The following is a 15,779-nucleotide window of genomic DNA, read 5'->3' as shown; positions in this document are numbered from 1 at the left end:
CAGCCTACACCGGACATCCTCTAGACATCAAGGGCGAAGTTACCGTTGACGTAAAGTACAAACAACTTACGCTTAAATTACCGCTAGTCGTAGTAGCCGGGAACGCCAAAAGCATCATGGGACGAGACTGGATTTTTTCCGACCTGCAAATGCTTCCATTGCCAGATCAAATGGTCAACCACGTCGAGGTACCACCGCATGAATTGACGAACTTGCTCGACAAATATGAAGCCATCTTCTCACCGGGAATGGGCTGTCTCAAGAACGTGAAAGTGACGCTACACATCCGGGAGGACGCACCAACACCGAAATTTCACAAAGCCAGATCTATACCATACCATTTAAAAGAGAAAGTGGAGGATGAAATACGGAGACTAGAAACGGAAGGAATCATAACACCTGTGCCATATGCGGAATTCGCCACACCGGTGGTCCCAATCTTGAAGAAAAACAACACCATAAGAATCTGCGGAGATTACAAAATCACGACCAACAGGATCATCGACACGGAAAGATACCCTCTACCGAAAGTCGACGACATATTCGCGCAGTTAGCGGGCAGCACGTTGTTCGCGCGGATCGATTTGCGTAATGCATATAATCAATTGGAATTAGACGAGAAATCCAGGAACTACGTCGTTATAAACACTTCTAAGGGACTATACCGGTACAATCGACTTCCATTTGGCGTTTCATCATCGGCAGCAATATTCCAAAGGCACATGGAAACGCTTCTTCAGGATCACCATGGCACAGCACCATTCCAAGATGACGTTATCATTGGAGGCAAAAATGCAAGGGATCTGTTACGCAAATTAGACCGGCTGTTCGCAACGTTCACCAATGCCGGACTCAAATTGAACAGAGAAAAATGTCAATTCTTGAAATCATCAGTTGATTTTCTTGGGTATCGCCTCGATTCGCAAGGACTGCATCCGCAAATGCAAAAATTATCAGCCATTCGAGATGCTCCAGAACCACAAAACATAGACGAGCTGCGTTCCTTTCTCGGGTTAATAAACTATTATTCCCGTTTTATTAAGGACTCGGCGACTTTGCTGTCACCGCTATACGACCTTTTGAAGAAGTCAACACCATGGAAATGGACCGAAGCTCATCAAGAAGCCTTCAACGCAGCCAAGAATGCAATACAATCTTCGGACATGCTGGTGCTCTTCGATCCCAAGAAGGAAGTCATCCTAGCATGTGATGCCTCTCCCGTTGGCGTGGGGGCCATAATTTCACACATCGTCGAGGGAATAGAAAGACCAATAGCGTTTGCCTCACGCACCTTAACCACCGCCGAAAGAAATTACGCACAAATCGAACGTGAAGCGTTATCACTAATATTTGGAATTACGCGATTCAGAGATTACCTTCTTGGGAAACAATTCACACTCATTACTGATCACAAACCTCTAATAGCCATCTTCGCTGAAAATAGACCAGTACCGCCGACAGCCGCAGCAAGACTTCAAAGATGGGCATTGATGTTATCGGCTTATAATTATAAGATAGTCCACAAGAAAGGATCTCTACACTGCAACGCAGACGCTCTCAGCCACCTACCACTAAAATTGCCGGACACGGAACCACCAATTCCTACGGAAATAGTACTATTAATCGGAACTAAATCGAACACACCAATAAACGTGCCAGAGATGTCTCGACATACACTAAAGGATCCCATCCTATCGGAAGTCCTTAAATATATCAAGTCTGGTTGGCCTAGAAATCAACACTTGCTTCCATCGCACCTGAGGACATATCACCGACGATCTTTGGAACTTTCCACGGCTAAAGACGTACTTCTAATCGGAAACAAAGTAGTAGTTCCCGAATCATTACGCCACAAGATCATGCAAGAGCTACACGCCACGCATCAGGGTCTTCGTTCAATGAAGGAACTAGCTAGATCAAAAGTATGGTGGCCTGGTATAGATAACGACCTTCAAACGCTCTCTCAGTCCTGCACGACATGTCGCATGCACGCTTCAATGCCAGCACAACGATTCTCATCATGGCCGCAAGAGACCACTCCATGGACAAGGGTGCACGTCGATTTTGCCGGGCCGATCGAGAATCAATATTTACTTGTGACAGTAGACGCCTTTTCAAAATGGATGGAAGTTGACATAACTAAATCCACGTCATCAGCATCCGTGATACGATGCTTAAATCAACACATCGCCCGTTTCGGAATCATGTCGACATTAGTTTCAGACAACGCAACATGCTTTACGAGCGAAGAGTTCAAAGCATTTACCCGTGAAAACGATATTGAACATTTAACGTCGGCACCTTATCATCCATCCTCAAACGGCCAAGCAGAGAGATCAGTTCGAACAATTAAAACATCTTTAAGGAAGCTCTCAGGCGATTCCACACCGCATATCGACGTTATTGGAACGGGTCTCGACGTTCATCGCGAAGGCTCTCTGGAGACACGAATAACAAAAATTCTGATGAATTATAGAAGAACACCGGTAAATGGCGGACATTCACCAGCAGAAAGCATGATGAACAGACCAATAATCACTCGATTGGACGTCTGCAACCCGAAGAGAAAACCAGCAACAACCCACCCTACCATCGAAACAAACGACCACGAGGAACCAATGGTATATGCAAAAAATTTCGGACGAGGAGAACCATGGATCTTGGGTCGTGTAACACAAAAACTTGGACAAATGATGTACAAAATCGACACATCTCTAGGCTTGGTGCGGCGACACAGAAATCAAATCCGTTTCATCAAAAACCACAGTGAAACAACAGCCATGACATCACCTCAAAGCCAACGCGCGAGGAAAACCAATATTTAGCCATAAATAATACTTTTGCATTGTCTAGGCATATTTTGAGAATTGTCAATTTCCCTAAATATGCCTAGAAAGTTCCGATTTAACTTTATCGCTCTTCAAAAACCTGCTAAAGGAAGTCATTTTCTTCTTTTATGGCTGAGGCCACATACACGTCTTTATCGTATTTTGCTGTTACGAACTCTACAACAGAAATATCATCAAATGCAATTGTATTCACGTTGGCATCAACAGAAATATCATCAAATGTAATTGTATTCACGTTAGTACCAACATCCTCATCTATTGCGACCATAACATTTGTGCTGAACGAATCACTTGAAATTCTGTACATTTGTAATTCCCTGTGTGAGTTGGGAATGAGTGGTGGCTTCTAGGGCAAATGACAATACAAGCTTCTACCATTAACTGTTTCAGTAAGTCTATAATATCATACATTAAGGTAATTTTACCACACTTCACACATCTACACTGCTTTAGCGATGTAGATGCTTCGCAATACAAAAAATGCAAACAATATGCTAGATTTAGGTTTCCACTATTCGGATTTTGACTAGCCGCAGAATGGAATTCCTTTGATTATTCGCATGGTAAAAGCCCCTGTGACGGTATTGTTATGTCGTGCTTCCTTGCAAAACATTCTATGAATGGCCAGCAAGAAGAATTCTTGTACTAATTTTTTTTGACATTTTGAAAGAGGATGTTAAACTTCAACTATCTCTTGATGAAAATCTATCCAAGGCTAATACTGTCATTGGCCCTCGAAGCCACCATAGATTCATTTCCACATCACACAGTGAATTACAAATGTACAGACTTGCACGAGATTCGTTCAGCACAAATGTTATGGTCGCAATAGATGAGGATGTTGATACCAACTAGAATACAATTACATTTGATGATATTTCTGTTGATGCCAAGGTGAATACAATTACATTTCATGATATTTCTGTTGATGCCAACGTGAACACAATTACATTTGATGATATTTCTGTTGATGCCAACGTGAATACAATTACATTTGATGATATTTCTGTTGTAGAGTTCGTAACAGCAAAATACGATAAAGACGTGTATGTGGCCTCAGCCATAAAAAAAGAAAATGACTTCCTTTAGCAGGTTTTTGAAGAGCGATAAAGTTAAATCGGAACTTTCTAGGCATATTTAGGGAAAATGACAATTCTCAAAATATGCCTAGACAATGCACAAGTATTATTTATGGCTAAATATTGGTTTTCCTCGCGCAATTAAAAAAAATATTTTTGTCTAAAAATGCGTTTTACTTGAAATTTGGTTTTTTACGTTTTTTGTGCCTTAGAACCAAAATATCACGAACAATTCTGGTATCACTTTAAAGCCTAGAAATAGGGCTATCGACACCTTATAAAAACTGAAAAATCGAAGTTAACGCCTTTGTTGAGTTTTGCTTCAAAGTTGACCCCCCGCTCTTCGAAATTTTAAAATGGACCCCTATTTGCGAGAGAACCGTTCAAGTTAGAGACATATCGTTAGCACTATTGAAATCTACTGGTTATATTACCCTATATCTGAAAATATTATAAAGTTTGATCAAAATGCAAAAACGTTATTCAACATTATGCTTAGGGGTACGAATATGGTCATGGCGCACACCTAAAAACGTGACTTTTGTTCAAAAGCCTCTACTTTTGGTTCTAATTAATATTTTGGGCTAAAATTTGGGCTTTCACCATCAAATAGTTGATAGTTAACGTGGTTAAAATTTTATTAAGATCGGCCGACCCATGGTAACATGGTCGTTCGAATCGGTGTGGAATGACCCAAATTTAAAATTTAGTTTTAACGTTGTTTATAGAAATTCTACCAATTTAACCTTCGTTCAGGGGGCTCGGTGGCGCAGTGGTAGCGCTTCTGACTCCAGATCAGAAGGCTGCGTGTTCGAATCACGTCCGGGTCAAAGAAATAATAAAATTGAGTTTTTAAGTTGTTTTTAGACTTCTACCAATTAAGCCTTCGTACAGGGGGCTCGGTGGCGCAATGGTAGCGCGTCTGACTCCAGATCAGAAGGCTGCGTGTTCGAAGCACGTTCGGGTCAAAAACAAACAATAAAATTTAGTTTTTACGTTGTTTATAGAAGTTCTACCAATTGAACCTTCGTTCAGGGGCCTCGGTGGCGCAATGGTACCGCGTCTGACTCCAGATCAGAAGGCTGCGTGTTCGAATCACGTCCGGGTCAAAGAAATCATACAAATCAGTTTTTAAGTTGTTCTTAGAATTCTACCAAGTTAACCTTCGTTGAGGGGGCTCGGTGGCGCAATGGTAGCGCGTCTGACTCCAGATCAGAAGGCTGCGTGTTCGAAGCACGTTCGGGTCAAACAAACAATAAAATTTAGTTTTAACGTTGTTTATAGAAATTCTACCAATTTAACCTTCGTTCAGGGGGCTCGGTGGCGCAGTGGTAGCGCTTCTGACTCCAGATCAGAAGGCTGCGTGTTCGAATCACGTACGGGTCAAAGAAATCATACAAATCAGTTTTTAAGTGGTTCTTAGAATTCTACCAATTTAACCTTCGTTGAGGGGGCTCGGTGGCGCAATGGTAGCGCGTCTGACTCCAGATCAGAAGGCTGCGTGTTCGAAGCACGTTCGGGTCAAACAAACAATAAAATTTAGTTTTAACGTTGTTTATAGAAATTCTACCAATTTAACCTGCGTTCAGGGGGCTCGGTGGCGCAATGGTAACGCGTCTGACTCCAGATCAGAAGGCTGCGTGTTCGAATCACGTCCGTGTCAAACAAATAATAAAATTTAGTTTTTACGTTGTTTATAGAAATTCTACCAATTAAACCTTCGTAAAGGGGGCTCGGTGGCGCAATGGTAGCGCGTCTGACTCCAGATCAGAAGGCTGCGTGTTCGAATCACGTCCAGGTCAAACAAATAATAAAATTAAGTTTTAACGTTGTTTATAGAAATTCTACCAATTAAACCTTCGCAAAGGGGGCTCGGTGGCGCAATGGTAGCGCGTCTGACTCCAGATCAGAAGGCTGCGTGTTCGAATCACGTCCGGGTCAAAGAAATAATTCAAATCAGTTTTTAAGTTGATTTTAGAATTCTACCAATTAAACCTTCGTAAAGGGGGCTCGTTGGCGCAATGGTAGCGCGTCTGACTCCAGATCAGAAGGCTGCGTGTTCGAATCACGTCCGGGTCAAAGAAATCATACAAATCAGTTTTTAAGTTGTTCTTAGAATTCTACCAAGTTAACCTTCGTTGAGGGGGCTCGGTGGCGCAATGGTAGCGCGTCTGACTCCAGATCAGAAGGCTGCGTGTTCGAAGCACGTTCGGGTCAAACAAACAATAAAATTTAGTTTTAACGTTGTTTATAGAAATTCTACCAATTTAACCTTCGTTCAGGGGGCTCGGTGGCGCAGTGGTAGCGCTTCTGACTCCAGATCAGAAGGCTGCGTGTTCGAATCACGTACGGGTCAAAGAAATCATACAAATCAGTTTTTAAGTGGTTCTTAGAATTCTACCAATTTAACCTTCGTTGAGGGGGCTCGGTGGCGCAATGGTAGCGCGTCTGACTCCAGATCAGAAGGCTGCGTGTTCGAAGCACGTTCGGGTCAAACAAACAATAAAATTTAGTTTTAACGTTGTTTATAGAAATTCTACCAATTTAACCTGCGTTCAGGGGGCTCGGTGGCGCAATGGTAACGCGTCTGACTCCAGATCAGAAGGCTGCGTGTTCGAATCACGTCCGGGTCAAACAAATAATAAAATTTAGTTTTTACGTTGTTTATAGAAATTCTACCAATTAAACCTTCGTAAAGGGGGCTCGGTGGCGCAATGGTAGCGCGTCTGACTCCAGATCAGAAGGCTGCGTGTTCGAATCACGTCCGGGTCAAACAAATAATAAAATTAAGTTTTAACGTTGTTTATAGAAATTCTACCAATTAAACCTTCGCAAAGGGGGCTCGGTGGCGCAATGGTAGCGCGTCTGACTCCAGATCAGAAGGCTGCGTGTTCGAATCACGTCCGGGTCAAAGAAATAATTCAAATCAGTTTTTAAGTTGATTTTAGAATTCTACCAATTAAACCTTCGTAAAGGGGGCTCGTTGGCGCAATGGTAGCGCGTCTGACTCCAGATCAGAAGGCTGCGTGTTCGAATCACGTCCGGGTCAAACAAATAATAATATTTAGTTTTTACGTTGTTTATAGAAATTCTACCAATTTAACCTTCGTTCAGGGGGCTCGGTGGTGCAATGGGAGCGCGTCTGACTACAGATCAGAAGGCTGCGTGTTCGAATCACGTCCGGGTCAAAGAAGTAATAAAATTTAGTTTTTACGTTGTTTATAGAAATTCTACCAATTTAACCTTTCTTCAGGGGGCTCGGTGGCGCAATGGTAGCGCTTCTGACTCCAGATCAGAAGGCTGCGTGTTCGAATCACGTCCGGGTCAAAGAAATAATAAAACTTACTTTTTAAGTTGTTTATAGAATCCTACCAATTAAACTTCGTAAAAGGGGCTCGGTGGCGCAATGGTAGCGCGTCTGACTCCAGATCAGAAGGCTGCGTGTTCGAATAACGTCCGGGTCAAACAAATAAAAAAATTTTGTTTTTACGTTGTTTATAGAAATTCTACCAATTTAACCTTCGTTCAGAGGGCTCGGTGGCGCAATGGTAGCGCTTCTGACTCCAGATCAGAAGGCTGCGTGTTCGAATCACGTCCGGGTCAAAGAAATAATTCAAATCAGTTTTTAAGTTGATTTTAGAATTCTACCAATTAAACCTTCGTAAAGGGGGCTCGTTGGCGCAATGGTAGCGCGTCTGACTCCAGATCAGAAGGCTGCGTGTTCGAATCACGTCCGGGTCAAACAAATAATAATATTTAGTTTTTACGTTGTTTATAGAAATTCTACCAATTTAACCTTCGTTCAGGGGGCTCGGTGGTGCAATTGGAGCGCGTCTGACTACAGATCAGAAGGCTGCGTGTTCGAATCACGTCCGGGTCAAAGAAGTAATAAAATTTAGTTTTTACGTTGTTTATAGAAATTCTACCAATTTAACCTTTCTTCAGGGGGCTCGGTGGCGCAATGGTAGCGCTTCTGACTCCAGATCAGAAGGCTGCGTGTTCGAATCACGTCCGGGTCAAACAAATAAAAAAATTTTGTTTTTACGTTGTTTATAGAAATTCTACCAATTTAACCTTCGTTCAGAGGGCTCGGTGGCGCAATGGTAGCGCTTCTGACTCCAGATCAGAAGGCTGCGTGTTCGAATCACGTCCGGGTCAAAGAAATAATTCAAATCAGTTTTTAAGTTGATTTTAGAATTCTACCAATTAAACCTTCGTAAAGGGGGCTCGTTGGCGCAATGGTAGCGCGTCTGACTCCAGATCAGAAGGCTGCGTGTTCGAATCACGTCCGGGTCAAACAAATAATAATATTTAGTTTTTACGTTGTTTATAGAAATTCTACCAATTTAACCTTCGTTCAGGGGCCTCGGTGGCGCAATGGTACCGCGTCTGACTCCAGATCAGAAGGCTGCGTGTTCGAATCACGTCCGGGTCAAAGAAATCATACAAATCAGTTTTTAAGTTGTTCTTAGAATTCTACCAAGTTAACCTTCGTTGAGGGGGCTCGGTGGCGCAATGGTAGCGCGTCTGACTCCAGATCAGAAGGCTGCGTGTTCGAAGCACGTTCGGGTCAAACAAACAATAAAATTTAGTTTTAACGTTGTTTATAGAAATTCTACCAATTTAACCTTCGTTCAGGGGGCTCGGTGGCGCAGTGGTAGCGCTTCTGACTCCAGATCAGAAGGCTGCGTGTTCGAATCACGTACGGGTCAAAGAAATCATACAAATCAGTTTTTAAGTGGTTCTTAGAATTCTACCAATTTAACCTTCGTTGAGGGGGCTCGGTGGCGCAATGGTAGCGCGTCTGACTCCAGATCAGAAGGCTGCGTGTTCGAAGCACGTTCGGGTCAAACAAACAATAAAATTTAGTTTTAACGTTGTTTATAGAAATTCTACCAATTTAACCTGCGTTCAGGGGGCTCGGTGGCGCAATGGTAACGCGTCTGACTCCAGATCAGAAGGCTGCGTGTTCGAATCACGTCCGTGTCAAACAAATAATAAAATTTAGTTTTTACGTTGTTTATAGAAATTCTACCAATTAAACCTTCGTAAAGGGGGCTCGGTGGCGCAATGGTAGCGCGTCTGACTCCAGATCAGAAGGCTGCGTGTTCGAATCACGTCCAGGTCAAACAAATAATAAAATTAAGTTTTAACGTTGTTTATAGAAATTCTACCAATTAAACCTTCGCAAAGGGGGCTCGGTGGCGCAATGGTAGCGCGTCTGACTCCAGATCAGAAGGCTGCGTGTTCGAATCACGTCCGGGTCAAAGAAATAATTCAAATCAGTTTTTAAGTTGATTTTAGAATTCTACCAATTAAACCTTCGTAAAGGGGGCTCGTTGGCGCAATGGTAGCGCGTCTGACTCCAGATCAGAAGGCTGCGTGTTCGAATCACGTCCGGGTCAAAGAAATCATACAAATCAGTTTTTAAGTTGTTCTTAGAATTCTACCAAGTTAACCTTCGTTGAGGGGGCTCGGTGGCGCAATGGTAGCGCGTCTGACTCCAGATCAGAAGGCTGCGTGTTCGAAGCACGTTCGGGTCAAACAAACAATAAAATTTAGTTTTAACGTTGTTTATAGAAATTCTACCAATTTAACCTTCGTTCAGGGGGCTCGGTGGCGCAGTGGTAGCGCTTCTGACTCCAGATCAGAAGGCTGCGTGTTCGAATCACGTACGGGTCAAAGAAATCATACAAATCAGTTTTTAAGTGGTTCTTAGAATTCTACCAATTTAACCTTCGTTGAGGGGGCTCGGTGGCGCAATGGTAGCGCGTCTGACTCCAGATCAGAAGGCTGCGTGTTCGAAGCACGTTCGGGTCAAACAAACAATAAAATTTAGTTTTAACGTTGTTTATAGAAATTCTACCAATTTAACCTGCGTTCAGGGGGCTCGGTGGCGCAATGGTAACGCGTCTGACTCCAGATCAGAAGGCTGCGTGTTCGAATCACGTCCGGGTCAAACAAATAATAAAATTTAGTTTTTACGTTGTTTATAGAAATTCTACCAATTAAACCTTCGTAAAGGGGGCTCGGTGGCGCAATGGTAGCGCGTCTGACTCCAGATCAGAAGGCTGCGTGTTCGAATCACGTCCGGGTCAAACAAATAATAAAATTAAGTTTTAACGTTGTTTATAGAAATTCTACCAATTAAACCTTCGCAAAGGGGGCTCGGTGGCGCAATGGTAGCGCGTCTGACTCCAGATCAGAAGGCTGCGTGTTCGAATCACGTCCGGGTCAAAGAAATAATTCAAATCAGTTTTTAAGTTGATTTTAGAATTCTACCAATTAAACCTTCGTAAAGGGGGCTCGTTGGCGCAATGGTAGCGCGTCTGACTCCAGATCAGAAGGCTGCGTGTTCGAATCACGTCCGGGTCAAACAAATAATAATATTTAGTTTTTACGTTGTTTATAGAAATTCTACCAATTTAACCTTCGTTCAGGGGGCTCGGTGGTGCAATGGGAGCGCGTCTGACTACAGATCAGAAGGCTGCGTGTTCGAATCACGTCCGGGTCAAAGAAGTAATAAAATTTAGTTTTTACGTTGTTTATAGAAATTCTACCAATTTAACCTTTCTTCAGGGGGCTCGGTGGCGCAATGGTAGCGCTTCTGACTCCAGATCAGAAGGCTGCGTGTTCGAATCACGTCCGGGTCAAAGAAATAATAAAACTTACTTTTTAAGTTGTTTATAGAATCCTACCAATTAAACTTCGTAAAAGGGGCTCGGTGGCGCAATGGTAGCGCGTCTGACTCCAGATCAGAAGGCTGCGTGTTCGAATAACGTCCGGGTCAAACAAATAAAAAAATTTTGTTTTTACGTTGTTTATAGAAATTCTACCAATTTAACCTTCGTTCAGAGGGCTCGGTGGCGCAATGGTAGCGCTTCTGACTCCAGATCAGAAGGCTGCGTGTTCGAATCACGTCCGGGTCAAAGAAATAATTCAAATCAGTTTTTAAGTTGATTTTAGAATTCTACCAATTAAACCTTCGTAAAGGGGGCTCGTTGGCGCAATGGTAGCGCGTCTGACTCCAGATCAGAAGGCTGCGTGTTCGAATCACGTCCGGGTCAAACAAATATTAATATTTAGTTTTTACGTTGTTTATAGAAATTCTACCAATTTAACCTTCGTTCAGGGAGCTCGGTGGTGCAATTGGAGCGCGTCTGACTACAGATCAGAAGGCTGCGTGTTCGAATCACGTCCGGGTCAAAGAAGTAATAAAATTTAGTTTTTACGTTGTTTATAGAAATTCTACCAATTTAACCTTTCTTCAGGGGGCTCGGTGGCGCAATGGTAGCGCTTCTGACTCCAGATCAGAAGGCTGCGTGTTCGAATCACGTCCGGGTCAAACAAATAAAAAATTTTGTTTTTACGTTGTTTATAGAAATTCTACCAATTTAACCTTCGTTCAGAGGGCTCGGTGGCGCAATGGTAGCGCTTCTGACTCCAGATCAGAAGGCTGCGTGTTCGAATCACGTCCGGGTCAAAGAAATAATTCAAATCAGTTTTTAAGTTGATTTTAGAATTCTACCAATTAAACCTTCGTAAAGGGGGCTCGTTGGCGCAATGGTAGCGCGTCTGACTCCAGATCAGAAGGCTGCGTGTTCGAATCACGTCCGGGTCAAACAAATAATAATATTTAGTTTTTACGTTGTTTATAGAAATTCTACCAATTTAACCTTCGTTCAGGGGGCTCGGTGGTGCAATTGGAGCGCGTCTGACTACAGATCAGAAGGCTGCGTGTTCGAATCACGTCCGGGTCAAAGAAGTAATAAAATTTAGTTTTTACGTTGTTTATAGAAATTCTACCAATTTAACCTTTCTTCAGGGGGCTCGGTGGCGCAATGGTAGCGCTTCTGACTCCAGATCAGAAGGCTGCGTGTTCGAATCACGTCCGGGTCAAAGAAATAATAAAACTTACTTTTTAAGTTGTTTATAGAATTCTTCCAATTAAACTTCGTAAAAGGGGCTCGGTGGCGCAATGGTAGCGCGTCTGACTCCAGATCAGAAGGCTGCGTGTTCGAATCACGTCCGGGTCAAACAAATAAAAAAATTTTGTTTTTACGTTGTTTATAGAAATTCTACCAATTTAACCTTCGTTCAGAGGGCTCGGTGGCGCGATGGTAGCGCGTCTGACTCCAGATCAGAAGGCTGCGTCTTCGAACCACGTCCGGGTCAAACAAATAATAAAATTTAGTTTTTACGTTGTTTATAGAAATTCTACCAATTTAACCTTCGTTCAGGGGGCTCGGTGGCGCAATGGTAGCGCGCCTGACTCCAGATCAGAAGCCTGCGTGTTCGAATCACGTCCGGGTCAAAGAAATAATAAAACTTAGTTTTTAAGTTTTTTATAGAAAATCTACCAATTTAACCTTCGTTCTGGGTGCTCGGTGGCGCAATAGTAGCGCGTCTGACTCCAGATCAGAAGGCTGCGTGTTCGAATCACGTCCGGGTCAAACAAAAAACAATTTAGTTTTTACGTTGTTTATAGAAATTCTACCAATTTAACCTTTGTTCAGGGGGCTCGGTGGCGCAATGGTAGCGCTTCTGACTCCAGATCAGAAGGCTGCGTGTTCGAATCACGTCCGGGTCAAAGAAATAATAAAACTTACTTTTTAAGTTGTTTATAGAATTCTACCAATTAAACTTCGTAAAAGGGGCTCGGTGGCGCAATAGTAGCGCGTCTGACTCCAGATCAGAAGGCTGCGTGTTGGAATCACGTCCGGGTCAAAGAAATAATAAAACTTACTTTTTAAGTTGTTTATAGAATTCTACCAATTAAACTTCGTAAAAGGGGCTCGTTGGCGCAATGGTAGCGCGTCTGACTCCAGATCAGAAGGCTGCGTGTTCGAATCACGTCCGGGTCAAAGAAATAATAATATTTAGTTTTTACGTTGTTTATAGAAATTCTACCAATTTAACCTTCGTTCAGGGGGCTCGGTGGCGCAATGGTAGCGCGCCTGACTCCAGATCAGAAGGCTGCGTGTTCGAATCACGTCCGGGTCAAAGAAATAATAAAACTTACTTTTTAAGTTGTTTATAGAATTCTACCAATTAAACTTCGTAAAAGGGGCTCGGTGGCGCAATAGTAGCGCGTCTGACTCCAGATCAGAAGGCTGCGTGTTGGAATCACGTCCGAGTCAAAGAAATAGTAAAAATCAGTTTTTAAGTTGTTTTTAGAATTCTACCAATTAAACCTTCGTAAAGGGGGCTCGGTGGCGTAATGGTAGCGCGTCTGACTCCAGATCAGAAGGCTGCGTGTTCGAATCAGGTCCAGGTCAAACAAATAATAAAATTTAGTTTTTACGTTGTTTATAGAAATTCTACCAATTTAACCTTCGTTCAGGGGGCTCGGTGGCGCAATGGGAGCGCGTCTGACTCCAGATCAGAAGGCTTCGTGTTCGAATCACGTCCGGGTCAAAGAAATAATAAAACTTAGTTTTTAAGTTGTTTATAGAATTCTACCAGTTAAACTTCGTAAAGGGGGCTCGGCGGCGCAATGGTAACGCGTCTGACTCCAGATCAGAAGGCTGCGTGTTCGAATCACGTCCGGGTAAAACAAATAATAAAATTTAGTTTTTACGTTGTTTATAGAAATTCTACCAATTAAACCTTCGTAAAGGGGGCTCGGTGGCGCAATGGTAGCGCGTCTGACTCCAGATCAGAAGGCTGCGTGTTCGAATCACGTCCGGGTCAAACAAATAATAAAATTAAGTTTTTACGTTGTTTATAGAAATTCTACCAATTAAACCTTCGCAAAGGGGGCTCGGTGGCGCAATGGTAGCGCGTCTGACTCCAGATCAGAAGGCTGCGTGTTCGAATCACGTCCGGGTCAAAGAAATAATTCAAATCAGTTTTTAAGTTGATTTTAGAATTCTACCAATTAAACCTTCGTAAAGGGGGCTCGTTGGCGCAATGGTAGCGCGTCTGACTCCAGATCAGAAGGCTGCGTGTTCGAATCACGTCCGGGTCAAACAAATAATAATATTTAGTTTTTACGTTGTTTATAGAAATTCTACCAATTTAACCTTCGTTCAGGGGGCTCGGTGGTGCAATTGGAGCGCGTCTGACTACAGATCAGAAGGCTGCGTGTTCGAATCACGTCCGGGTCAAAGAAGTAATAAAATTTAGTTTTTACGTTGTTTATAGAAATTCTACCAATTTAACCTTTCTTCAGGGGGCTCGGTGGCGCAATGGTAGCGCTTCTGACTCCAGATCAGAAGGCTGCGTGTTCGAATCACGTCCGGGTCAAAGAAATAATAAAACTTACTTTTTAAGTTGTTTATAGAATTCTTCCAATTAAACTTCGTAAAAGGGGCTCGGTGGCGCAATGGTAGCGCGTCTGACTCCAGATCAGAAGGCTGCGTGTTCGAATCACGTCCGGGTCAAACAAATAAAAAAATTTTGTTTTTACGTTGTTTATAGAAATTCTACCAATTTAACCTTCGTTCAGAGGGCTCGGTGGCGCGATGGTAGCGCGTCTGACTCCAGATCAGAAGGCTGCGTCTTCGAACCACGTCCGGGTCAAACAAATAATAAAATTTAGTTTTTACGTTGTTTATAGAAATTCTACCAATTTAACCTTCGTTCAGGGGGCTCGGTGGCGCAATGGTAGCGCGCCTGACTCCAGATCAGAAGCCTGCGTGTTCGAATCACGTCCGGGTCAAAGAAATAATAAAACTTAGTTTTTAAGTTTTTTATAGAAAATCTACCAATTTAACCTTCGTTCTGGGTGCTCGGTGGCGCAATAGTAGCGCGTCTGACTCCAGATCAGAAGGCTGCGTGTTCGAATCACGTCCGGGTCAAACAAAAAACAATTTAGTTTTTACGTTGTTTATAGAAATTCTACCAATTTAACCTTTGTTCAGGGGGCTCGGTGGCGCAATGGTAGCGCTTCTGACTCCAGATCAGAAGGCTGCGTGTTCGAATCACGTCCGGGTCAAAGAAATAATAAAACTTACTTTTTAAGTTGTTTATAGAATTCTACCAATTAAACTTCGTAAAAGGGGCTCGGTGGCGCAATAGTAGCGCGTCTGACTCCAGATCAGAAGGCTGCGTGTTGGAATCACGTCCGGGTCAAAGAAATAATAAAACTTACTTTTTAAGTTGTTTATAGAATTCTACCAATTAAACTTCGTAAAAGGGGCTCGTTGGCGCAATGGTAGCGCGTCTGACTCCAGATCAGAAGGCTGCGTGTTCGAATCACGTCCGGGTCAAAGAAATAATAATATTTAGTTTTTACGTTGTTTATAGAAATTCTACCAATTTAACCTTCGTTCAGGGGGCTCGGTGGCGCAATGGTAGCGCGCCTGACTCCAGATCAGAAGGCTGCGTGTTCGAATCACGTCCGGGTCAAAGAAATAATAAAACTTACTTTTTAAGTTGTTTATAGAATTCTACCAATTAAACTTCGTAAAAGGGGCTCGGTGGCGCAATAGTAGCGCGTCTGACTCCAGATCAGAAGGCTGCGTGTTGGAATCACGTCCGAGTCAAAGAAATAGTAAAAATCAGTTTTTAAGTTGTTTTTAGAATTCTACCAATTACACCTTCGTAAAGGGGGCTCGGTGGCGTAATGGTAGCGCGTCTGACTCCAGATCAGAAGGCTGCGTGTTCGAATCAGGTCCAGGTCAAACAAATAATAAAATTTAGTTTTTACGTTGTTTATAGAAATTCTACCAATTTAACCTTCGTTCAGGGGGCTCGGTGGCGCAATGGGAGCGCGTCTGACTCCAGATCAGAAGGCTTCGTGTTCGAATCACGTCCGGGTCAAAGAAATAATAAAACTTAGTTTTTAAGTTGTTTATAGAATTCTACCAGTTAAACTTCGTAAAGGGGGCTCGGCGGCGCAATGGTA

The 15,779-nt window shown here is 42.9% G+C and overlaps 67 non-coding genes across 67 annotated transcripts; all 67 read left to right on the top strand.

Moving 5' to 3' along the window:
• The first annotated feature begins 4,686 nt into the window (after positions 1–4,686).
• On the top strand, positions 4,687–4,758 carry TRNAW-CCA (transfer RNA tryptophan (anticodon CCA)). Its single transcript has one exon. It is a non-coding gene; the product is annotated as a tRNA-Trp (tRNA).
• Positions 4,759–4,824: 66 nt separating this feature from the next.
• On the top strand, positions 4,825–4,896 carry TRNAW-CCA (transfer RNA tryptophan (anticodon CCA)). Its single transcript has one exon. It is a non-coding gene; the product is annotated as a tRNA-Trp (tRNA).
• A 68-nt stretch (positions 4,897–4,964) lies between these two features.
• Positions 4,965–5,037, top strand: TRNAW-CCA (transfer RNA tryptophan (anticodon CCA)). Its single transcript has one exon. It is a non-coding gene; the product is annotated as a tRNA-Trp (tRNA).
• A 66-nt stretch (positions 5,038–5,103) lies between these two features.
• On the top strand, positions 5,104–5,175 carry TRNAW-CCA (transfer RNA tryptophan (anticodon CCA)). Its single transcript has one exon. It is a non-coding gene; the product is annotated as a tRNA-Trp (tRNA).
• A 67-nt stretch (positions 5,176–5,242) lies between these two features.
• On the top strand, positions 5,243–5,314 carry TRNAW-CCA (transfer RNA tryptophan (anticodon CCA)). The gene has a single exon. It is a non-coding gene; the product is annotated as a tRNA-Trp (tRNA).
• A 66-nt stretch (positions 5,315–5,380) lies between these two features.
• TRNAW-CCA (transfer RNA tryptophan (anticodon CCA)) lies at positions 5,381–5,452 on the top strand. The gene has a single exon. It is a non-coding gene; the product is annotated as a tRNA-Trp (tRNA).
• Positions 5,453–5,519: 67 nt separating this feature from the next.
• TRNAW-CCA (transfer RNA tryptophan (anticodon CCA)) lies at positions 5,520–5,591 on the top strand. Its single transcript has one exon. It is a non-coding gene; the product is annotated as a tRNA-Trp (tRNA).
• Positions 5,592–5,658: 67 nt separating this feature from the next.
• On the top strand, positions 5,659–5,730 carry TRNAW-CCA (transfer RNA tryptophan (anticodon CCA)). The gene has a single exon. It is a non-coding gene; the product is annotated as a tRNA-Trp (tRNA).
• A 67-nt stretch (positions 5,731–5,797) lies between these two features.
• On the top strand, positions 5,798–5,869 carry TRNAW-CCA (transfer RNA tryptophan (anticodon CCA)). Its single transcript has one exon. It is a non-coding gene; the product is annotated as a tRNA-Trp (tRNA).
• Positions 5,870–5,935: 66 nt separating this feature from the next.
• On the top strand, positions 5,936–6,007 carry TRNAW-CCA (transfer RNA tryptophan (anticodon CCA)). The gene has a single exon. It is a non-coding gene; the product is annotated as a tRNA-Trp (tRNA).
• A 66-nt stretch (positions 6,008–6,073) lies between these two features.
• On the top strand, positions 6,074–6,145 carry TRNAW-CCA (transfer RNA tryptophan (anticodon CCA)). The gene has a single exon. It is a non-coding gene; the product is annotated as a tRNA-Trp (tRNA).
• A 67-nt stretch (positions 6,146–6,212) lies between these two features.
• On the top strand, positions 6,213–6,284 carry TRNAW-CCA (transfer RNA tryptophan (anticodon CCA)). The gene has a single exon. It is a non-coding gene; the product is annotated as a tRNA-Trp (tRNA).
• A 66-nt stretch (positions 6,285–6,350) lies between these two features.
• Positions 6,351–6,422, top strand: TRNAW-CCA (transfer RNA tryptophan (anticodon CCA)). Its single transcript has one exon. It is a non-coding gene; the product is annotated as a tRNA-Trp (tRNA).
• A 67-nt stretch (positions 6,423–6,489) lies between these two features.
• Positions 6,490–6,561, top strand: TRNAW-CCA (transfer RNA tryptophan (anticodon CCA)). Its single transcript has one exon. It is a non-coding gene; the product is annotated as a tRNA-Trp (tRNA).
• Positions 6,562–6,628: 67 nt separating this feature from the next.
• TRNAW-CCA (transfer RNA tryptophan (anticodon CCA)) lies at positions 6,629–6,700 on the top strand. The gene has a single exon. It is a non-coding gene; the product is annotated as a tRNA-Trp (tRNA).
• Positions 6,701–6,767: 67 nt separating this feature from the next.
• TRNAW-CCA (transfer RNA tryptophan (anticodon CCA)) lies at positions 6,768–6,839 on the top strand. The gene has a single exon. It is a non-coding gene; the product is annotated as a tRNA-Trp (tRNA).
• A 66-nt stretch (positions 6,840–6,905) lies between these two features.
• Positions 6,906–6,977, top strand: TRNAW-CCA (transfer RNA tryptophan (anticodon CCA)). The gene has a single exon. It is a non-coding gene; the product is annotated as a tRNA-Trp (tRNA).
• A 67-nt stretch (positions 6,978–7,044) lies between these two features.
• On the top strand, positions 7,045–7,116 carry TRNAC-ACA (transfer RNA cysteine (anticodon ACA)). The gene has a single exon. It is a non-coding gene; the product is annotated as a tRNA-Cys (tRNA).
• Positions 7,117–7,183: 67 nt separating this feature from the next.
• On the top strand, positions 7,184–7,255 carry TRNAW-CCA (transfer RNA tryptophan (anticodon CCA)). Its single transcript has one exon. It is a non-coding gene; the product is annotated as a tRNA-Trp (tRNA).
• Positions 7,256–7,320: 65 nt separating this feature from the next.
• On the top strand, positions 7,321–7,392 carry TRNAW-CCA (transfer RNA tryptophan (anticodon CCA)). Its single transcript has one exon. It is a non-coding gene; the product is annotated as a tRNA-Trp (tRNA).
• A 67-nt stretch (positions 7,393–7,459) lies between these two features.
• Positions 7,460–7,531, top strand: TRNAW-CCA (transfer RNA tryptophan (anticodon CCA)). The gene has a single exon. It is a non-coding gene; the product is annotated as a tRNA-Trp (tRNA).
• A 66-nt stretch (positions 7,532–7,597) lies between these two features.
• Positions 7,598–7,669, top strand: TRNAW-CCA (transfer RNA tryptophan (anticodon CCA)). Its single transcript has one exon. It is a non-coding gene; the product is annotated as a tRNA-Trp (tRNA).
• A 67-nt stretch (positions 7,670–7,736) lies between these two features.
• TRNAC-ACA (transfer RNA cysteine (anticodon ACA)) lies at positions 7,737–7,808 on the top strand. The gene has a single exon. It is a non-coding gene; the product is annotated as a tRNA-Cys (tRNA).
• Positions 7,809–7,875: 67 nt separating this feature from the next.
• On the top strand, positions 7,876–7,947 carry TRNAW-CCA (transfer RNA tryptophan (anticodon CCA)). Its single transcript has one exon. It is a non-coding gene; the product is annotated as a tRNA-Trp (tRNA).
• Positions 7,948–8,014: 67 nt separating this feature from the next.
• On the top strand, positions 8,015–8,086 carry TRNAW-CCA (transfer RNA tryptophan (anticodon CCA)). Its single transcript has one exon. It is a non-coding gene; the product is annotated as a tRNA-Trp (tRNA).
• A 66-nt stretch (positions 8,087–8,152) lies between these two features.
• Positions 8,153–8,224, top strand: TRNAW-CCA (transfer RNA tryptophan (anticodon CCA)). Its single transcript has one exon. It is a non-coding gene; the product is annotated as a tRNA-Trp (tRNA).
• A 66-nt stretch (positions 8,225–8,290) lies between these two features.
• On the top strand, positions 8,291–8,363 carry TRNAW-CCA (transfer RNA tryptophan (anticodon CCA)). Its single transcript has one exon. It is a non-coding gene; the product is annotated as a tRNA-Trp (tRNA).
• Positions 8,364–8,429: 66 nt separating this feature from the next.
• TRNAW-CCA (transfer RNA tryptophan (anticodon CCA)) lies at positions 8,430–8,501 on the top strand. Its single transcript has one exon. It is a non-coding gene; the product is annotated as a tRNA-Trp (tRNA).
• A 67-nt stretch (positions 8,502–8,568) lies between these two features.
• Positions 8,569–8,640, top strand: TRNAW-CCA (transfer RNA tryptophan (anticodon CCA)). The gene has a single exon. It is a non-coding gene; the product is annotated as a tRNA-Trp (tRNA).
• A 66-nt stretch (positions 8,641–8,706) lies between these two features.
• On the top strand, positions 8,707–8,778 carry TRNAW-CCA (transfer RNA tryptophan (anticodon CCA)). Its single transcript has one exon. It is a non-coding gene; the product is annotated as a tRNA-Trp (tRNA).
• Positions 8,779–8,845: 67 nt separating this feature from the next.
• TRNAW-CCA (transfer RNA tryptophan (anticodon CCA)) lies at positions 8,846–8,917 on the top strand. Its single transcript has one exon. It is a non-coding gene; the product is annotated as a tRNA-Trp (tRNA).
• A 67-nt stretch (positions 8,918–8,984) lies between these two features.
• On the top strand, positions 8,985–9,056 carry TRNAW-CCA (transfer RNA tryptophan (anticodon CCA)). The gene has a single exon. It is a non-coding gene; the product is annotated as a tRNA-Trp (tRNA).
• Positions 9,057–9,123: 67 nt separating this feature from the next.
• On the top strand, positions 9,124–9,195 carry TRNAW-CCA (transfer RNA tryptophan (anticodon CCA)). Its single transcript has one exon. It is a non-coding gene; the product is annotated as a tRNA-Trp (tRNA).
• Positions 9,196–9,261: 66 nt separating this feature from the next.
• On the top strand, positions 9,262–9,333 carry TRNAW-CCA (transfer RNA tryptophan (anticodon CCA)). The gene has a single exon. It is a non-coding gene; the product is annotated as a tRNA-Trp (tRNA).
• Positions 9,334–9,399: 66 nt separating this feature from the next.
• On the top strand, positions 9,400–9,471 carry TRNAW-CCA (transfer RNA tryptophan (anticodon CCA)). The gene has a single exon. It is a non-coding gene; the product is annotated as a tRNA-Trp (tRNA).
• Positions 9,472–9,538: 67 nt separating this feature from the next.
• Positions 9,539–9,610, top strand: TRNAW-CCA (transfer RNA tryptophan (anticodon CCA)). Its single transcript has one exon. It is a non-coding gene; the product is annotated as a tRNA-Trp (tRNA).
• A 66-nt stretch (positions 9,611–9,676) lies between these two features.
• Positions 9,677–9,748, top strand: TRNAW-CCA (transfer RNA tryptophan (anticodon CCA)). Its single transcript has one exon. It is a non-coding gene; the product is annotated as a tRNA-Trp (tRNA).
• Positions 9,749–9,815: 67 nt separating this feature from the next.
• On the top strand, positions 9,816–9,887 carry TRNAW-CCA (transfer RNA tryptophan (anticodon CCA)). The gene has a single exon. It is a non-coding gene; the product is annotated as a tRNA-Trp (tRNA).
• A 67-nt stretch (positions 9,888–9,954) lies between these two features.
• Positions 9,955–10,026, top strand: TRNAW-CCA (transfer RNA tryptophan (anticodon CCA)). The gene has a single exon. It is a non-coding gene; the product is annotated as a tRNA-Trp (tRNA).
• A 67-nt stretch (positions 10,027–10,093) lies between these two features.
• On the top strand, positions 10,094–10,165 carry TRNAW-CCA (transfer RNA tryptophan (anticodon CCA)). Its single transcript has one exon. It is a non-coding gene; the product is annotated as a tRNA-Trp (tRNA).
• A 66-nt stretch (positions 10,166–10,231) lies between these two features.
• On the top strand, positions 10,232–10,303 carry TRNAW-CCA (transfer RNA tryptophan (anticodon CCA)). The gene has a single exon. It is a non-coding gene; the product is annotated as a tRNA-Trp (tRNA).
• Positions 10,304–10,370: 67 nt separating this feature from the next.
• Positions 10,371–10,442, top strand: TRNAC-ACA (transfer RNA cysteine (anticodon ACA)). Its single transcript has one exon. It is a non-coding gene; the product is annotated as a tRNA-Cys (tRNA).
• A 67-nt stretch (positions 10,443–10,509) lies between these two features.
• Positions 10,510–10,581, top strand: TRNAW-CCA (transfer RNA tryptophan (anticodon CCA)). Its single transcript has one exon. It is a non-coding gene; the product is annotated as a tRNA-Trp (tRNA).
• A 65-nt stretch (positions 10,582–10,646) lies between these two features.
• On the top strand, positions 10,647–10,718 carry TRNAW-CCA (transfer RNA tryptophan (anticodon CCA)). Its single transcript has one exon. It is a non-coding gene; the product is annotated as a tRNA-Trp (tRNA).
• A 67-nt stretch (positions 10,719–10,785) lies between these two features.
• Positions 10,786–10,857, top strand: TRNAW-CCA (transfer RNA tryptophan (anticodon CCA)). Its single transcript has one exon. It is a non-coding gene; the product is annotated as a tRNA-Trp (tRNA).
• A 66-nt stretch (positions 10,858–10,923) lies between these two features.
• On the top strand, positions 10,924–10,995 carry TRNAW-CCA (transfer RNA tryptophan (anticodon CCA)). Its single transcript has one exon. It is a non-coding gene; the product is annotated as a tRNA-Trp (tRNA).
• A 67-nt stretch (positions 10,996–11,062) lies between these two features.
• TRNAC-ACA (transfer RNA cysteine (anticodon ACA)) lies at positions 11,063–11,134 on the top strand. The gene has a single exon. It is a non-coding gene; the product is annotated as a tRNA-Cys (tRNA).
• Positions 11,135–11,201: 67 nt separating this feature from the next.
• Positions 11,202–11,273, top strand: TRNAW-CCA (transfer RNA tryptophan (anticodon CCA)). Its single transcript has one exon. It is a non-coding gene; the product is annotated as a tRNA-Trp (tRNA).
• Positions 11,274–11,339: 66 nt separating this feature from the next.
• On the top strand, positions 11,340–11,411 carry TRNAW-CCA (transfer RNA tryptophan (anticodon CCA)). Its single transcript has one exon. It is a non-coding gene; the product is annotated as a tRNA-Trp (tRNA).
• A 66-nt stretch (positions 11,412–11,477) lies between these two features.
• TRNAW-CCA (transfer RNA tryptophan (anticodon CCA)) lies at positions 11,478–11,549 on the top strand. Its single transcript has one exon. It is a non-coding gene; the product is annotated as a tRNA-Trp (tRNA).
• A 67-nt stretch (positions 11,550–11,616) lies between these two features.
• On the top strand, positions 11,617–11,688 carry TRNAC-ACA (transfer RNA cysteine (anticodon ACA)). Its single transcript has one exon. It is a non-coding gene; the product is annotated as a tRNA-Cys (tRNA).
• Positions 11,689–11,755: 67 nt separating this feature from the next.
• Positions 11,756–11,827, top strand: TRNAW-CCA (transfer RNA tryptophan (anticodon CCA)). The gene has a single exon. It is a non-coding gene; the product is annotated as a tRNA-Trp (tRNA).
• A 65-nt stretch (positions 11,828–11,892) lies between these two features.
• On the top strand, positions 11,893–11,964 carry TRNAW-CCA (transfer RNA tryptophan (anticodon CCA)). Its single transcript has one exon. It is a non-coding gene; the product is annotated as a tRNA-Trp (tRNA).
• Positions 11,965–12,446: 482 nt separating this feature from the next.
• TRNAW-CCA (transfer RNA tryptophan (anticodon CCA)) lies at positions 12,447–12,518 on the top strand. The gene has a single exon. It is a non-coding gene; the product is annotated as a tRNA-Trp (tRNA).
• A 202-nt stretch (positions 12,519–12,720) lies between these two features.
• On the top strand, positions 12,721–12,792 carry TRNAW-CCA (transfer RNA tryptophan (anticodon CCA)). The gene has a single exon. It is a non-coding gene; the product is annotated as a tRNA-Trp (tRNA).
• A 67-nt stretch (positions 12,793–12,859) lies between these two features.
• TRNAW-CCA (transfer RNA tryptophan (anticodon CCA)) lies at positions 12,860–12,931 on the top strand. Its single transcript has one exon. It is a non-coding gene; the product is annotated as a tRNA-Trp (tRNA).
• Positions 12,932–13,273: 342 nt separating this feature from the next.
• On the top strand, positions 13,274–13,345 carry TRNAW-CCA (transfer RNA tryptophan (anticodon CCA)). The gene has a single exon. It is a non-coding gene; the product is annotated as a tRNA-Trp (tRNA).
• Positions 13,346–13,549: 204 nt separating this feature from the next.
• Positions 13,550–13,621, top strand: TRNAW-CCA (transfer RNA tryptophan (anticodon CCA)). Its single transcript has one exon. It is a non-coding gene; the product is annotated as a tRNA-Trp (tRNA).
• A 67-nt stretch (positions 13,622–13,688) lies between these two features.
• On the top strand, positions 13,689–13,760 carry TRNAW-CCA (transfer RNA tryptophan (anticodon CCA)). Its single transcript has one exon. It is a non-coding gene; the product is annotated as a tRNA-Trp (tRNA).
• A 66-nt stretch (positions 13,761–13,826) lies between these two features.
• On the top strand, positions 13,827–13,898 carry TRNAW-CCA (transfer RNA tryptophan (anticodon CCA)). The gene has a single exon. It is a non-coding gene; the product is annotated as a tRNA-Trp (tRNA).
• Positions 13,899–13,965: 67 nt separating this feature from the next.
• Positions 13,966–14,037, top strand: TRNAC-ACA (transfer RNA cysteine (anticodon ACA)). Its single transcript has one exon. It is a non-coding gene; the product is annotated as a tRNA-Cys (tRNA).
• Positions 14,038–14,104: 67 nt separating this feature from the next.
• Positions 14,105–14,176, top strand: TRNAW-CCA (transfer RNA tryptophan (anticodon CCA)). Its single transcript has one exon. It is a non-coding gene; the product is annotated as a tRNA-Trp (tRNA).
• A 65-nt stretch (positions 14,177–14,241) lies between these two features.
• On the top strand, positions 14,242–14,313 carry TRNAW-CCA (transfer RNA tryptophan (anticodon CCA)). Its single transcript has one exon. It is a non-coding gene; the product is annotated as a tRNA-Trp (tRNA).
• A 482-nt stretch (positions 14,314–14,795) lies between these two features.
• Positions 14,796–14,867, top strand: TRNAW-CCA (transfer RNA tryptophan (anticodon CCA)). The gene has a single exon. It is a non-coding gene; the product is annotated as a tRNA-Trp (tRNA).
• A 202-nt stretch (positions 14,868–15,069) lies between these two features.
• TRNAW-CCA (transfer RNA tryptophan (anticodon CCA)) lies at positions 15,070–15,141 on the top strand. Its single transcript has one exon. It is a non-coding gene; the product is annotated as a tRNA-Trp (tRNA).
• A 67-nt stretch (positions 15,142–15,208) lies between these two features.
• Positions 15,209–15,280, top strand: TRNAW-CCA (transfer RNA tryptophan (anticodon CCA)). The gene has a single exon. It is a non-coding gene; the product is annotated as a tRNA-Trp (tRNA).
• Positions 15,281–15,622: 342 nt separating this feature from the next.
• Positions 15,623–15,694, top strand: TRNAW-CCA (transfer RNA tryptophan (anticodon CCA)). Its single transcript has one exon. It is a non-coding gene; the product is annotated as a tRNA-Trp (tRNA).
• The last annotated feature ends 85 nt before the right edge of the window (positions 15,695–15,779 follow it).

The sequence above is a fragment of the Phalangium opilio genome, unplaced genomic scaffold, assembly GCF_054372755.1.
Source record: "Phalangium opilio isolate 3A_F unplaced genomic scaffold, DU_Popi_V2 ptg000352l_1, whole genome shotgun sequence".
In the NCBI taxonomy this organism is placed as follows: domain Eukaryota; kingdom Metazoa; phylum Arthropoda; class Arachnida; order Opiliones; family Phalangiidae; genus Phalangium; species Phalangium opilio.
This window is presented reverse-complemented; position numbering and strand designations above follow the sequence as displayed.